Genomic DNA, 15,398 nt, shown 5'->3' with positions numbered 1-15,398 from the left:
CCTATATATAATTCTTTACCTCCGGACCATTCCGGAACTCCTCGTGACGTCCGGGATCTCATCCGGGACTCTGGACAACATTCGGGTTTCTGCATATACATATCTTCATAACCCTAGCGTCACCGAACCTTAAGTGTGTAGACCCTACGGGTTCGGGAGACAAGCAGACATGACCGAGACGACTCTCCGGTCAATAACCAACAGCGGGATCTGGATACCCATGTTGGCTCCCACATGCTCCACGATGATCTCATCGGATGAACCACGATGTCGAGGATTTAATCAATCCCGTACGCTATTCCCTTTGTCTATCGATATGTTACTTGCCCGAGATTCGATCGTCGGTATCCCAATACCTCGTTCAATCTCGTTACCGGCAAGTCACTTTACTCATACCGTAATGCATGATCCCGTGACCAGACACTTGGTCACTCTGAGCTCATTATGATGATGCATTACCGAGTGGGCCCAGTGACACCTCTCCGTCATACGGAGTGACAAATCCCAGTCTTGATCCATGTCACCCAACAGACACTTTCGGAGATACCCGTAGTCTACCTTTATAGTCACCCAGTTACGTTGTGACGTTTGGCATACCCAAAGCACTCCTACGGTATCCGGGAGTTACACGATCTCATGGTCTAAGGAAAAGATACTTGACATTGGAAAACTCTAGCAAACGAACTATACGATCTTGTGCTATGTTTAGGATTGGGTCTTGTCCATCACATCATTCTCCCAATGATGTGATCTCGTTTTCAATGACATCCAGTGTCCATAGTCAGGAAACCATGACTATCTGTTGATCAACGAGCTAGTCAACTAGAGGCTCACTAGGGACATGTCGGTGTCTGTTATTCACACATGTATTACGATTTCCGGATAACACAATTATAGCATGAATAAAGACAATTATCATGAACAAGGAAATATAATAATAATGCTTTTATTATTGCCTCTAGGGCATATTTCCAACACCCCCGATTAACATGGGATGGGGATTGTCTCGACAGGTGTTTACTAATTCTTATAGAAATGCAGACTTATACTCCTCTTGAGCGGCGCCATATATAGCCACCAGACTCAAGGTGAAGTTATCAGACTTATTTCGAAGGTGGAATTTAATATGATATTCCCCCTTTGACGTGGACAAAAGATGTAAGTATGTAGAGTTAATACCTAGCAAAATTCCCCCGGACCTCCCGGTCGGCGATAAGACGTGCCATTCGTAATCAAAACCACATGAAAAGTGGTCCACATCACGTGTTGGAAAATCACGTTTACCCGACTCGGTGATAGCCACAAAGTCCAACGAATGATCCTTTACGCAATCGGCAATGTGTTTGTGTTTAGCCAAGTCGCCAAGACCTCTGCTATTCCAAAATATGCCTCTCATGCTGAACCAACTTTATGTTTAGAGGCCTTTACTTTCTTAGATGAGGAGCGCCCTCTTTTCTTTGCTGAATTACACTTGTTCTTGCACACCGTCGTGACAAGCTCAAAAAGCGTAGTGTCACGTACAGTGTCGTCAAGGTCTACTTCAGTCGTGTCTTTAACCAAATGAGCGAGGAGTTTGCCTTCATTATTGGCATCAACATCCTCCACCTCCTCATCTGACACGAGAGGGTCAACAAGGCTCGATAACTTCGGAGCAACCGTAAGCCGGTCGAACTCCACTTGTTTTAGAGCCTTGACTGAAAAATCAATCTCGTTCTCATTACGTCCTAGTGACACCCCAAGTCTAGTAATATTCGAGATACTTTGGAATTAGCAAAAGACATAAAAGATTTACGAGAGGGTGTACCTTCGAAGTCGAGGTTGCGAGCAGCAGTCCTACGCATGGCCTTCACCAAAGAATCCTCGTCGGTGACTGCGGATCTGTCAGCCCCAACATGATGACGCCCGCTGCGCCTCAGCAGTGAAGGAGTAACATTGGCCTCGAAGCCCATCCTGTCGACTCCGCAAGGCACAGATGGCTGTTGCAGCATCGAAGAAGAAGAAAGAGGGGGCTGCCCTTCGGCCTCCATAAGTCCGGAAGCCGGCGCCCCTGATACGTCTCCGTCGTATCTACTTTTCCAAACACTTTTACCCTTGTTTTGGACTCTAACTTGTATGATTTGAATGGAACTAACCCAGACTGACGTTGTTTTCAGCAAAATTGCCATGGCATTGTTTTTGTGCAGAAAATAAAGATTCTCGGAATGTCCTGAGACTCCACGGAACACCTTAGAAAAAATAAAGAAAAATCCTCGCAAAAGATGAAGACCAGGGGGCCCACACCCTGTCCACGAGGGTGGGGGGCGCCCCCCCTGGGCGCGCCCCCCTACCTCATGGGCCCCCTGGTGGCCCTCCGACGCCAACTCCGACTCCATATATTGGCCTTCAGGGAGAAAAAAAATCAGAGAGAAGAAATCATCGCGTTTTACAATACGGAGCCGCCACCAAGCCCTAATCTCTCTCGGGAGGGCTGATCTGGATTCCGTTCGGGGCTCCGGAGAGGGGAATTCGTCGCTGTCGTCATCATCAACCATCCTCCATCACCAATTTCATGATGCTCACCACCGTGCGTGAGTAATTCCATCATAGGCTTGTTGGACGGTGATGGGTTGGATGAGATTTATCATGTAATCGAGTTAGTTTTGTTAGGGTTTGATCCCTAGTATCCATTATGTTCTGAGATTGATGTTGCTATGACTTTGCTATGCTTAATGCTTGTAACTAGGGCTTGAGTGCCATGATTTCAGATCTGAACCTATTATGTTTTCATGAATATATGTGAGTTCTTGATCCTATCTTGCAAGTCTATAGTCACCTACTATGTGTTATGATCCGTCAACCCCAGAGTGACAATAATCAGAACCACTCCCGGTGATGACCATAGTTTGAGGAGTTCATGTATTCACTATGTGATAATGCTTTGTTCCGGTTCTTTATTAAAAGGAGGCCTTAATATCCCTTAGTTTCCAATAGGACCCCGCTGCCACGGGAGGGTAGGACAAAAGATGTCATGCAAGTTCTTTTCCATAAGCACGTATGACTATACTCGGAATACATGCCTACATTACGTTGATGAACTGGAGCTAGTTCTGTGTCACCCTATGTTATGACTGTTACATGATGAACCACATACGACATAATTATTCATCATTGATCCGGTGCCTACGAGTTTTCCGTATACTGGTTCTCGCTTATTTACTTTTCTATTGTTACTGTTACAAGCAGTACAAAACACCAAAAACATTACTTTTACTGTCTTTACTTTTGTTACCATTACCACCACTATCATATTACTTTGCTACTAAAAACCTTGCTGCAGATACTAAGTTTCCAGGTGTAGTTGAATTGACAACTCAGTTGCTAATACTTGAGAATATTATTTGGCTTCCCATGTGTCGAATCAACAAATTTGGGTTGAATACTCTACCCTCGAAAACTGTTGCGATCCCCTATACTTGTGGGTTATCAAGACCTTTTTTTGGCGCCGTTGCCGGGGAGCATAGCTCTATTCTTTGAGTCACTTGGGATTTATATCTGCTAGACACTATGAAGAACTTGAAAGACGCTAAGACCAAGATTTTGCCCTCAACTACGAGGGGAGGTAAGGAACTGCCATCTAGCTCTGCACTAGATTCTCCTTCTATTATAAGTAAGCTTGCGACGCCTAAACCTGTTACCGCTATGAATTCTAATATGTCGCATGTTATTGATGATGCCACTTCTGCCATGCATGATACTTGTGATGAAACTACTTCTATGCTTGAAACTACTGTGCCACTTGGTGATTATCTTGATGAGCAAATTGCTAGGTCTAGAGAAAGAGAAATTATTGAACCTGAACACGATGATGTTAGTGACGATGAACCTATGCCTGCTATTCCTGGGGGCTTTTTTATGCTGAATCTTCTGCAGCTATTTTTGCTTGCCAGGATAGACGTGAACTTAAGAGGTTACTAATTAAATGGAGTAAAGAATCTTTTAGAGGTAGAATGAAACCCGACCCTGCTTTTGCTACTTCACCTATCTGTGTTCCTGATCAGGACTATTATGATTTCTCCGTTGATCCTGGTATAATTACTTTGGTTGAATCTGATCCTTTCTATGGCTATGAATCTGAAACTGTTGTGGCACATCTTACTAAGTTGAATGATATAGCTGCCCTATTTACTAATAATGAGAGATCGCGCTATCTTTATTTACTCAAAATATTTCCGTTCTCGTTAAAGGGTGATGCTAAGATATGGTATAATTCTCTTGATCCTGGTTGTGTGCAAAGTCCCCAGGATATGATTTATTACTTCTCTGCTAAATATTTCCCTGCTCATAAGAAACAAGATGCTTTGAGGGAAATATACAATTTTGTGCAAATTGAAGAAGAGAGTCTCCCACAAGCTTGGGGGAGGCTTCTCAAGTTACTTAATGCTTTGCCTGATCATCCTCTTAAGAAACCTGAAATATTTGATATCTTTTATAATGGACTAACTGATGCTTCCAGAGATTACCTAGATAGTTGTGCTGGTTCTCTTTTCGGGGAAAGAACACCGGATGACGTTGAAATTCTATTGAATAATATGTTGGCTAATGAAAATAATTGGGCACCTCCCGAGCTACCTCCTGAGCCAGTTCCTAAGCCAATTATTGAGCCTATTCCTAAACCAACTCCGAAGAAGAGAGGTGTTCTATTTCTTAGTCCCGAAGATATGCAAGAGGCGAAGAAATCTATGAAAGAAAAAGGTATTAAAGTCGAAGATGTTAAGAATTTACCTCCTGTTGAAGAAATACACGGTCTTAATTTACCGCCTGTTGGAGAAGTATATGATCTCAATTACTTATTTACTGAAGAACCCCCCGATATCCCGACACAGGTAGTAAAGGTAAATTCTCTCTATAGATATGATAAAGCTGAAGTCCCTCCTACTAAAATTGCTAGTCAATGCATGGATGAGTTTGATAACTTTATGTTTAAGCAAGATGACTTTAATGCTTATTTTGGTAGAGAATTAAAACAAGATGCTTATATGATTAAACGCTTGGGTGATTATATGGCTGATATTAGAGCTGAACTTAAACTTGTTTGTAAACATGCTTCTATGGTTACCACTCAAGTAGAGCAAGTACTTAAGTCTCAGAAAGAAGCGCTTGATGAAATGAATAGTAAGAAAAATGATTATGCTGTTAGAGTGACTACTAGAACCGGTAGAATGACTCAGGAACCTTTGTATCCTGAAGGTCACCCTAAGAGAATCGAGCAAGATTCTCAGAGAAATGATATTGATGTACCTAGTTCTTCTAGAAAGAAGAAAAAGAAAAATGATAGGACTTTGCAAACTTCTAGTGAACCTATCACTGAGCCACCTGAGAATCCAAATGATATTTCTATTTCTGATGCTGAAACATAATCAGGTGATGAACATGAACCTAGTGATAATGTTAATGATAATGTTCATGTTGATTCTCAACCTAGTAATGATAATGATGTAGAAGTTGAACCTGTTGTTGATCTTGATAACCCACAATCAAAGAATCAACATTATGATGAAAGAGATTTTGTTGCTAGGAAACATGGTAAAGAAAGGGAACCATGGGTTCAGAAACCCATGCCTTTTCCCCCGAAACCATCCAAGAAAAAGGATGATGAGGATTTTGAGCGCTTTGCTGAAATGATTAGACCTATCTTTTTGCGTATGCGATTAACTGATGTGCTCAAAACAAATCCTTACTCTAAGTATATGAAGGATATTATCACTAATAAAAGAAAGATACCTGAAGCTGAAATTTTCACCATGCTTGCTAATTATACTTTTAAGGGTGGAATACCAAAGAAACTTGGAGATCCCGGAGTACCTACTATACCATGCTCCATTAAGAGAAATTATATTAAAACTGCTTTATGTGATCTTGGAGCCGGTGTTAGTGTTATGCCTCTCTCTTTATATCATAGACTTGACTTGAATAAGTTGACACCTACTGAAATATCTTTGCAAATGGCTGATAAATCAACTGCTATACCCGTCGGTATTTGTGAAGATGTGCCTGTTGTGGTTGCAAACGTTATTATTTTAACGGACTTTGTTATTCTTGATATTCCTGAGGATGATAGTATGCCTATTATTCTTGGAAGACCTTTCCTTAATACTGCAGGGGATGTTATTGATTGCAACAAAGGCAATGTAACTTTTCACGTCAGTGGCAATGAACACACGGTACACTTTCCGAGGAAACAACCTCAAGTTTATAGTATCAACTCTATTGGAAAAATTCCATCGATTATATTTGGAGGTTTTGAATTTCCTCTCCCTACTGTCAAGAAAAAGTATGATATACTCATTGTTGGGGATTTTCATATCCCCGTTGAGGTAACTTAGTGCTATTCAAAATTTCTCCAGTTCCGTGTTAATCGGAATGAGCTCGTTAACAAGACTTGATCAACCTTGTTAGTGGATTCATTTTGATGATCACAAGATGGACGAAACTAGAAGCACAACATTCTGTACCCTCTTTATATTTTCTGTTATTTAGTAGGAATAAAGTAAAATAGTATTTTTCCGTCTGTCTCCTGACTTATCCGCTCAATATAAAAATATCCCGAAAATAAAAGTCCTCGGAATGCCATGCCAATTTAATATGATTTTTTTGGGAATATTTAAGAATTTACTATGCAAAAATCACCGCGGGGGGAGCTGCCACCTGGCCACGAGGGTGGAGGGCGCGCCCTACCCCCCTGGGCGCGCCCCCTGCCTCGTGGGCCCATGGTGGCCCTCCTCCACTTATTCCTGCACTCATCTTCTTCCTCTGTCTCACACAAACACGAAAAACCAACTCAAACACGAGTTCCAGCCCCCATTGCTGTGATTTTCGATCTCCTTGCTCAAAGCACCTCTCGCAAAACTGCTTGGGGAGATTATTCCTTGGTATGTGACTCCTCCATTGGTCCAATTAGTTTTTGTTCTAGTGCTTTATTCATTGCAAATTTGTGTTGCATAGGTGACCATGTTCTTGAGCTTGCATGTCAAATTTATATGGTTCCAAGTAGTTCCAATGCTTTATATAGGCTCTAGGCACTTGAAGGAGTTGTTGCTATCAATTTTATCGAAGTTGGTTCACTTTTATTTGAAGTTACTAAAAATTTCAAAAAAAAATTCAGAGGAAACAATATGTTTAGGAGGATGTTCCAAGGTGTCCCTTCAAGGAAGCAAGGTCCCATGCTTGCAATACGTGATGCTGACGAGGAACCACCAAGAGATGCTCCTGTGAGGCCCTGTGAATGGCCTTTGGAAAATTTTATGAATCAAGTAGGAATCAAAGAAGAGTTTACCGCATATTTGCGCAACGCTTGTCTTGAGGACTTTGAGGCTGACAAATGCCCCCAGTATCATGATCTCACAAGTTCATTTGTGAGGAGGTTTGAGTTTTCAACTTCACAAAATTCTCTTTCAGTCATGTTTGACCTTTATGAAAAATCTTATACCATGGACTTAGAGGATTTTACTTCTGCTTGCAAGCTTCCATCATGGGGTAATGTCAGGGATCCCCCTAAATCTGAATATAGAGACTTTCTTGCTAAAATAACTGTGGGGGAATCTACAGACATAACACAAGCCGCTATAGGGAGCATTCATTTTCCCGCTATACATTATTTTGCTCTCTTTATAGGTAGATGCATCAATGCTAAGGATGAAGTATGTCACTTGTGTGCTCCCGATCTCAGCATTCTCAGAAGTGCTGTGTTAGGAGACCAGTCTTATCATTTGGGAGCCATCGTAGCTCGTAGGTTGCATCAGAATAGACATAACGGGGATTTCTTTGGAGGAATTTATGCAACCCGCTTAGCTAATTTTCTTGAGATAGACATTCGTGAGGGTGATATAGAGTTACCTCCTTCTTATTTAGATTTTGATTCTATGGTTTCTCACCGGTTTGTTGAGAGGACAGAGCCACCTCTCCAGTATCGACTAATCTTTAACAAACGTCATGTAGTACATATTGCTCTTCCCGCTCCTGCCTTCTTTGATTTTCAGACAAAAGGAAGATATGTTATTACCAGAGAGGAGGCAGATGAATACGAGAGGAGAGCGGAGGCAGCTAGACGCTACACCGCAGCTCAGGAGGCGATAGCCGCTGCATCACAGTATGACCCCAGCTTCACTTATGGCTATCCGCCAGGCCATCCCTGGCAATAGACCAACTTAGGCCAAAAGCCTAAGCTTGGGGGAGTACGTATTTTCCCACCGGCATTACATTCATGTTTACACACACTCATTGCTAGATGTCGGTGTTCATACTCTTTCACTGTAATATCCATGCTAGTTTATTTTTTTCCCGCTTTCTTCTTGTGTGTTTAATAAACCTTAAGAAAAACAAAAAAATTAGTAGTAGTTTATTTCTTTGCTGTAGTAATTAAAACGGAAAACCCAAAAATATTTCTCGTTCTTCTTTTGCTTGTTGGGAGCTTTCCCGTGTAAATAGTTTTTATTTCTTTTTCTTTTCTTTGGGGTCGAGAAGACCATATTGAAAATGCTTAGTGGCTCTTATATGCATGATAGTTTATTTTAACTTAGAGCCCACATTACTTGTCTTCTCTCTTGAGTTGAATGCTTGCAGATTCCAGCTTAGTCCAATGCACGTGCACTCTTATTATTATACACATCGTTCGGTCATGCAAGTGAAGGACAATAATGATGATATATGATGGACTTATTGGGATGAGAAAAGCTGGTATGAACTCGACCTCTCTTGTTTTTGTAAATATGATGATTCATCGTCCTTGATTCAGCTATTATGAAGTAAACATATTTGCAATGACATTTAGAGATTATAGTTGCTTGTGACATGCTTGATTAGCTATGAGTTAGAATGGTTTACCTTGCATGCCAACATGTTATTAGAATGATTATGATGTGGTATGATGGGATGGTATCCTCCTTTAGATGAATTGAGTGACTAGACTTGGCACATGTTCACGCATGTAGTTGAATCAAATCAACATAGCCTTCATGATATTTATGTTCATGGTGGATTATATCCTACTCATGCTTGTAATTGGTGTAAATTAATTTTGATGCATGTTTACGACTGTTGTCGCTCTCTCAGTTGGTCGCTTCCCAGTCTTTTGCTAGCCTTCACCTGTACTAAGCGGGAATACTGCTTGTGCATCCAAACTCCTTAAACCCCAAAGTTATTCCATATGAGTCCACTATACCTTCCTATATGCGGTATTTACCTGCCGTTCCAAGTAAATTTGTATGTGCCAAACTCTAAACCTTCAAATGAAATTCTGTTTTGTATACTCAAGCAGCTCATGTTTCAACTAGGGCTGCCCTTATCTTCCATGTTAGGCGGTTATTCTCAAGAGGAGTGGACTCCGCTCCTCATTCACGAGAGAAAAATGTTGGTCACCGGGATGCCCAGTCCCATGCTTTATGCAAACTAAATCAAAATAATTGCAAAGAAAACTCCCCTTGGGACCCGTTGAATGTTGGAGGCACTCGTTGTTTCGAGCAAGCCATGGATTGATGCTTGTGGAGTATAAACTTTACCATTCTGTTTGGGAACCGCCTATAATTTGTTTAGCATGGAAGATATCGTCATCTCATAGTTGTTGCGTTGACAGCAAAAGTATGCCGCTCAAAATGTTATTCAATCTCTATTTTAAAAACCGAGCTCTGGCACCTCTACAAATCCCTGCTTCCCTCTGCGAAGGTCCTATCTATTTACTTTTATGTTGAGTCATCATGCTTCTTATTAAAAAGCACCCGCTGGAGAGCACACTGTCGTTTGCATTCATTATTATTGGTTTATATTGGGTATGGATTGATTGGATCTCTTTTACCATGAATTACAATGTTTAGTCAGTCCTTGATCTTTGAAGGTGCTCTGCATTTATGTTTTGCCGTCTCAGAAAGGGCTAGCAAGATACCATTCTATTATATCACGTTATAATTATTTTGAGAAAGTGTTGTCATCCGAGTTTTGCTATTATGGCTCGCTAGCTGATTGTGCCATTGATATGAGTAATTGTGAGACCTTTGTGTTACTGTGAGAATGGTTAGTTCATAATATTTGCTGAAACCTGAATGTTGGCTTTTCATGTTTACAACAACAAGAGCAAACAGAGTTTGTAAAAGTTTTTCTTTTTCTCTTTCAGTTTGTCAACTGAATTGCTTGAGGACAAGCAAGGGTTTAAGCTTGGGGGAGTTGATACGTCTCCGTCGTATCTACTTTTCCAAACACTTTTGCCCTTGTTTTAGAGTCTAACTTGTATGATTTGAATGGAGCTAACCCGGAATGACGCTGTTTTCAGCAGAATTTCCATGGTGTTGTTTTTGTGCAGAAAATAAAGATTCTCGGAATGTCTTGAAACTCCACGGAACAACTTAGAAAAAATAAAGAAAAATCCTCGCAGAAGATGAAGATCAGGGGGCCCACACCCTGTCCACGAGGATGGGGGCGCCCCCTGGGCGCGCCCCCCTGGGCGCGCCCCCCTACCTCGTGGGCTCCCTGGTGGCCCTCCGACGCCAACTCCAACTCCATATACTGGCCTTCGGGGAGAAAAAAATCAGAGAAGAAATCATCGCGTTTTACGATACGGAGCCGTCGCCAAGCCCTAATCTCTCTCGGGAGGGCTGATCTGGAGTCCGTTCGGGGCTCCGGAGAGGGGAATTCGTCGCCGTCGTCATCATCAACCATCCTCCATCACCAATTTCATGATGCTCACCGCCGTGCGTGAGTAATTCCATCGTAGGCTTGCTGGACGGTGATGGGTTGGATGAGATTTATCATGTAATCGAGTTAGTTTTGTTAGGGTTTGATCCCTAGTATCCATTATGTTCTGAGATTGATGTTGCAATGACTTTGCTATGCTTAATGCTTGTCACTAGGGCTCGAGTGCAATGATTTCAGATCTGAACCTATTATGTTTTCATGAATATATGTGAGTTCTTGATCCTATCTTGCAAGTCTATAGTCACCTACTATGTGTTATGATCCGGCAACCCCGAAGTGACAATAATCGGAACCACTCCCGGTGATGACCATAGTTTGAGGAGTTCATGTATTCACTATGTGCTAATGCTTTGTTCCGGTTCTCTATTAAAAGGAGGCCTTAATATCCCTTAGTTTCCAATAGGACCCCGCTGCCACGGGAGGGTAGGACAAAAGATGTCATGCAAGTTCTTTTTCATAAGCACATATGACTATATTCGGAATACATGCCTACATTACATTGATGAACTGGAGCTAGTTCTGTGTCACCCTATGTTATGACTGTTACATGATGAACCACATCCGACATAATTATCCATCATTGATCCGGTGCCTACGAGTTTTTCATATACTGGTTCTCGCTTATTTACTTTTCCGTTGTTACTGTTACAAGCACTACAAAACACCAAAAACATTACTTTTACTGTCTTTACTTTTGTTACCATTACCACCACTATCATATTACTTTACTACTAAACACCTTGTTGCAAATACTAAGTTTCCAGGTGTGGTTGAATTGACAACTCAGCTGCTAATACTTGAGAATATTCTTTGGCTCCCCTTGTGTCGAATGAACAAATTTGGGTTGAATACTCTACCCTCGAAAACTGTTGCGATCCCCTATACTTGTGGGTTATCAGCCCCCCTGGTGCTGGAGTAGTGGAAGATAACGCACGAAGCACCTCCATAGCAGACTCCTGGCTAGCTCGAACGGAGAGAAAGAAGATGACACCTCGTCGGGTCGGCGAAGCCGGAGTGGGCAGTGATGGCGACGGCGATGAAGGAGACCCCTCTGGTGCGGGTTGTCCGCAACTCCCCTCGTGGGGGTTAGGCGGTGGTGGCCAGGGAGCCGAACAAGGCGGCATCGAGCAAAGGGGCGCCGCTGGAGAGGGCGTTGCTGGCGACGGTGAAGAGGCAGTCCCCTCTGGGACAGGGCGCCCACAACTCCCCACTTGGGGGTTATGCGAAGGTGACCGGCGAGCCGAAGATGGCGACATGGAGAACCGTGGCGACACCGTAGGGGAAGCAGTCGTAGACGTAGAATCCAAACCCGACGACGAAGACCCCCTTAGTGGCGATGGAGCTTCCGTGACGGGTAGGCCACAAAGAGAGTTCGGAGGTGTGACGGCATTGGTCATCTGCATGGGCACCACGCCGCCCGATGAAGAAGGTTCTGAAGAGTTGCTAGCTGATGAGGTGGGTTTGGACCGCTTGCTTGGATCATTGTTCCTGGTTGTGTCCTCCCTATCATGCCCCTTGTGACTACCTGAATCATCGCCATGCTCCCAGATTCGAGGTACAAAGTCACTATCAACACGGAAATCTGATCCTTCAAGACTGTACCGGAACTCATAACCTTTCCTTTGAACCACCACATCTGAAGAAAGAGAATCAATTATGCTGCTTTTGAAAGCGTCAAGATTCAGAACTGCTACCTGGATACGAACAATTCCTCTCCGGCGCAAACAGAGAAGATCAACATCAAGAGTAGCACCAATCACCGAGCCGACTGCCCATAGCCCCAAGAAGTGTCGGAGAGCGTGAGGCACCCCATGCACATGAACCCAAATAGGAATTAGCTCGAAACGGTGTGGTATCTTCTCTGTATTCCAAGGCTTGAACTCGATAGTGACATTATGGGATTTGATGAAAACTGCGAAGCCCGTCACCCTCTGTAACACCTCCTCACTCGGAAAGGACATGAGAAAAGCGTCTTTGCCATGCGGTATGGCCTCCCACACCCACTACTGCTGGTACTGAGCTATCTTAGCAACCTCTGCCACCACGATACTGGGAGTGATAGAGCCACCAGAAATAGATACCAATGCCGTCAATGAGTCCTGTGGTGCAAGATCCTCCTAGCAGACATTGTCAGGCATCTGGAAGAACGCCATACTTTCAGTTCCATAACCGCATAGCATCGCTACCGGCTTCGGCATCTTGAGAGCAGGACAGCGCCGCATGGTCATCGGGTGATTAAACTTGTTACAAAGAAAGCAATACTGTTGTGTCTCATAGTCATCATATGAGTGCCCAGCAGATTGGCACTTGGAGCACCATACTTTCTTAGGATGGGTTGTCCCCTCGGCTACCCCCGTATTTTGTATCATAGGCTGCTGTTGCATCAAGATGGACCTTTCGAAGGGTGATCTGCCCATTACCCACTGCCATCGAAGGCGAAGAAGCGGGCACCTGCACCAATGGCGGCATCATAGCGGCCGCCGGTGGGATAACAGTAGGTGGAACAGCTGCCTGATGGACTTTGTTACGACCCCCCTTGCTCCCCTTTGGCTTCCGAGGGCACGCGGCTGCGTGAACACCAGCATCGGCTGGAGTTTGATGCATGCGGGCGTTGAAACCGGCCGACGGTTGCACCCCGGCGGAACCAATGTTTGGCATATGCTGCAATTGTTGCTGCTGCATGAAGCCACCTGACTGTTGAAGAAAGAACGGCTGCGGCTGAATGAACTGACCCTGGGCATTGAAGAGAGGCTGCTGCAAGTGTGGTTGATATGGCGGAGGTTGTTGCAGAGGCGGATGCTGAGCCAGAGGCTGCTGCGCCGGCACGAAGCCACCCGGCGGCATATACGACTGCGCTGTGTGCACCGGTTGATAGACGCCCGGAGCGAAGCCTGGCGCGCCACCTGGCGAAGAGGTGACCGGCTGGGAAGAGACTGGCTGAGTTGGGGGCTGCATGGACTGGTGCCCAGTGGTGATGCCCGGCGGCGCGGACTGATCGCCGCGCGTCATCGGTGGAGATGCGACAACGACAGCGTAGGAGCGATCGAGATTAGGGTTCACCCCTGTCCTTTCCTTTTCCACATATGCCCAAGCCAACGGCCGAGATGGACCATCCGAAGTGGACGCTTGTGATGCTCCCGAAGACCCGGTGCAGCCGCCTCTTCCCGTCCAGGTAGGCCCGAGTACGGCAGATGCCCACTGGACACCGGCGAGATCCCTCCATCGCCGAGACGGGCACGCGACAGCAGGTCACCGATCGTTCTTGGCGGAGACTGCCTTGGTGCCGGAACTGGGCCGATCCAAGGCTTGATGAGTGGCCTCGTCCGGCCGGGAACCCCAGAGACAATGCATGGAACAGCCGCCGTCGTCGCCACGGGGACCACGCGCGGAGCAGCAGCCGTCTCCGCCACAGAGAGACCGCGCGTAGCCGCAGCCGTCGCTGCCATGAATGAGGAAGAGGCCACCTCGCCCTCCACCGAGGCCGGCGAAGGATCTCCGACATTGTCGAACCTGCAAAACGATGAAACCTCACATGCACGTCGAGCTTGAGGCCTCTCCCAAACTCGGGACGCCGGAGTAGGGTAGCCAATGTCCGCCCAGAACTCGTCCGCTAACTCCTCATCGGTTTTCCTCCGGTGACCTGTAGGAAACAGAAGAGAAGAGTGGTCGTGGGAGGGTTCAGCGCCCGCATGCGTCGGCTCCTCCGCGTCGGAAGAACCTAGGCATGAGAAACGTGAGCCTGAGGATTCCAGCGCCGTCGGCGACCAGCAAGGCGCAAGGGTCAGTCGCCTCCGAGAGGCGATCCGCATTTCACAGTGCTTCCTCTTCAAATCAATTGGCAGCAAAAAAACATATCAATCCCATGCACCTTCCCCGCTTCTGTGATACTGTAGCACTAATATAGTACATGTAGTCAACGACGCAGAAAACTTTTCCATGTAAATATGAATTCATTAGCAGATAACACCTAATCACACCACGAGAAGCCCACCAAAACACTGCATTACAAATAAAGAGAAAACACACTCCATCATGTCCCCACTCGCCAAACCAAATATTTCTTCAGTTCCAAAATATAAGAGCATCTCCAACAGCCGCGCTTCGCGCCGCGCGCTAAAAACTAGTATGCCGCGCGCGCTTTGGCTGGTTTTGCACGGCCACCAGCGCTTGCTCCAACGGCCGCGCTAAAATGCAGCGCGCGTGCGCCGCTCCAGCAGCGCTCAAAAATACAGCACGCGCGGCACGCACAAACCACATATACATTTGAAATAGAAGCAAAAATGGTTAAAGTAAACAAAATAAATCAACAATAAATAGTTTAATTTCGTTATCATTACAACCCAAACAAATAATTTATCGTTCAGTACAACAAATACTACAATAAAACACAACAAATAGTTCATGAATAATACAATGTCGAACGCAGAAATCATGCTCTTTGTCGTCCATGCCATGCCCACCACTCTTCAATCAGATCCTTCTAAAGATCATTGTGTGTTGCGGGACGCTGAATGGCATGATAGGAAGCAACAAAACGGGCTACCCTTCCAGCCCTCCGTCGCACTCGCACAGGATGTCCCAAGAGCTCATACTGTGAGTAGTCTAAATCTTGGCCACGCTCATTCTCAACGATCATGTTGTGCATGATCACACAAGCATGCATGATGTACCAAAGCATT

This window comes from Triticum dicoccoides, chromosome 3B (assembly GCF_002162155.2).
Source record: "Triticum dicoccoides isolate Atlit2015 ecotype Zavitan chromosome 3B, WEW_v2.0, whole genome shotgun sequence".
In the NCBI taxonomy this organism is placed as follows: Eukaryota; Viridiplantae; Streptophyta; class Magnoliopsida; order Poales; family Poaceae; genus Triticum; species Triticum dicoccoides.
The sequence above is the reverse complement of the archived record's forward strand: the minus strand, read 5'-3'. Positions refer to the sequence as shown.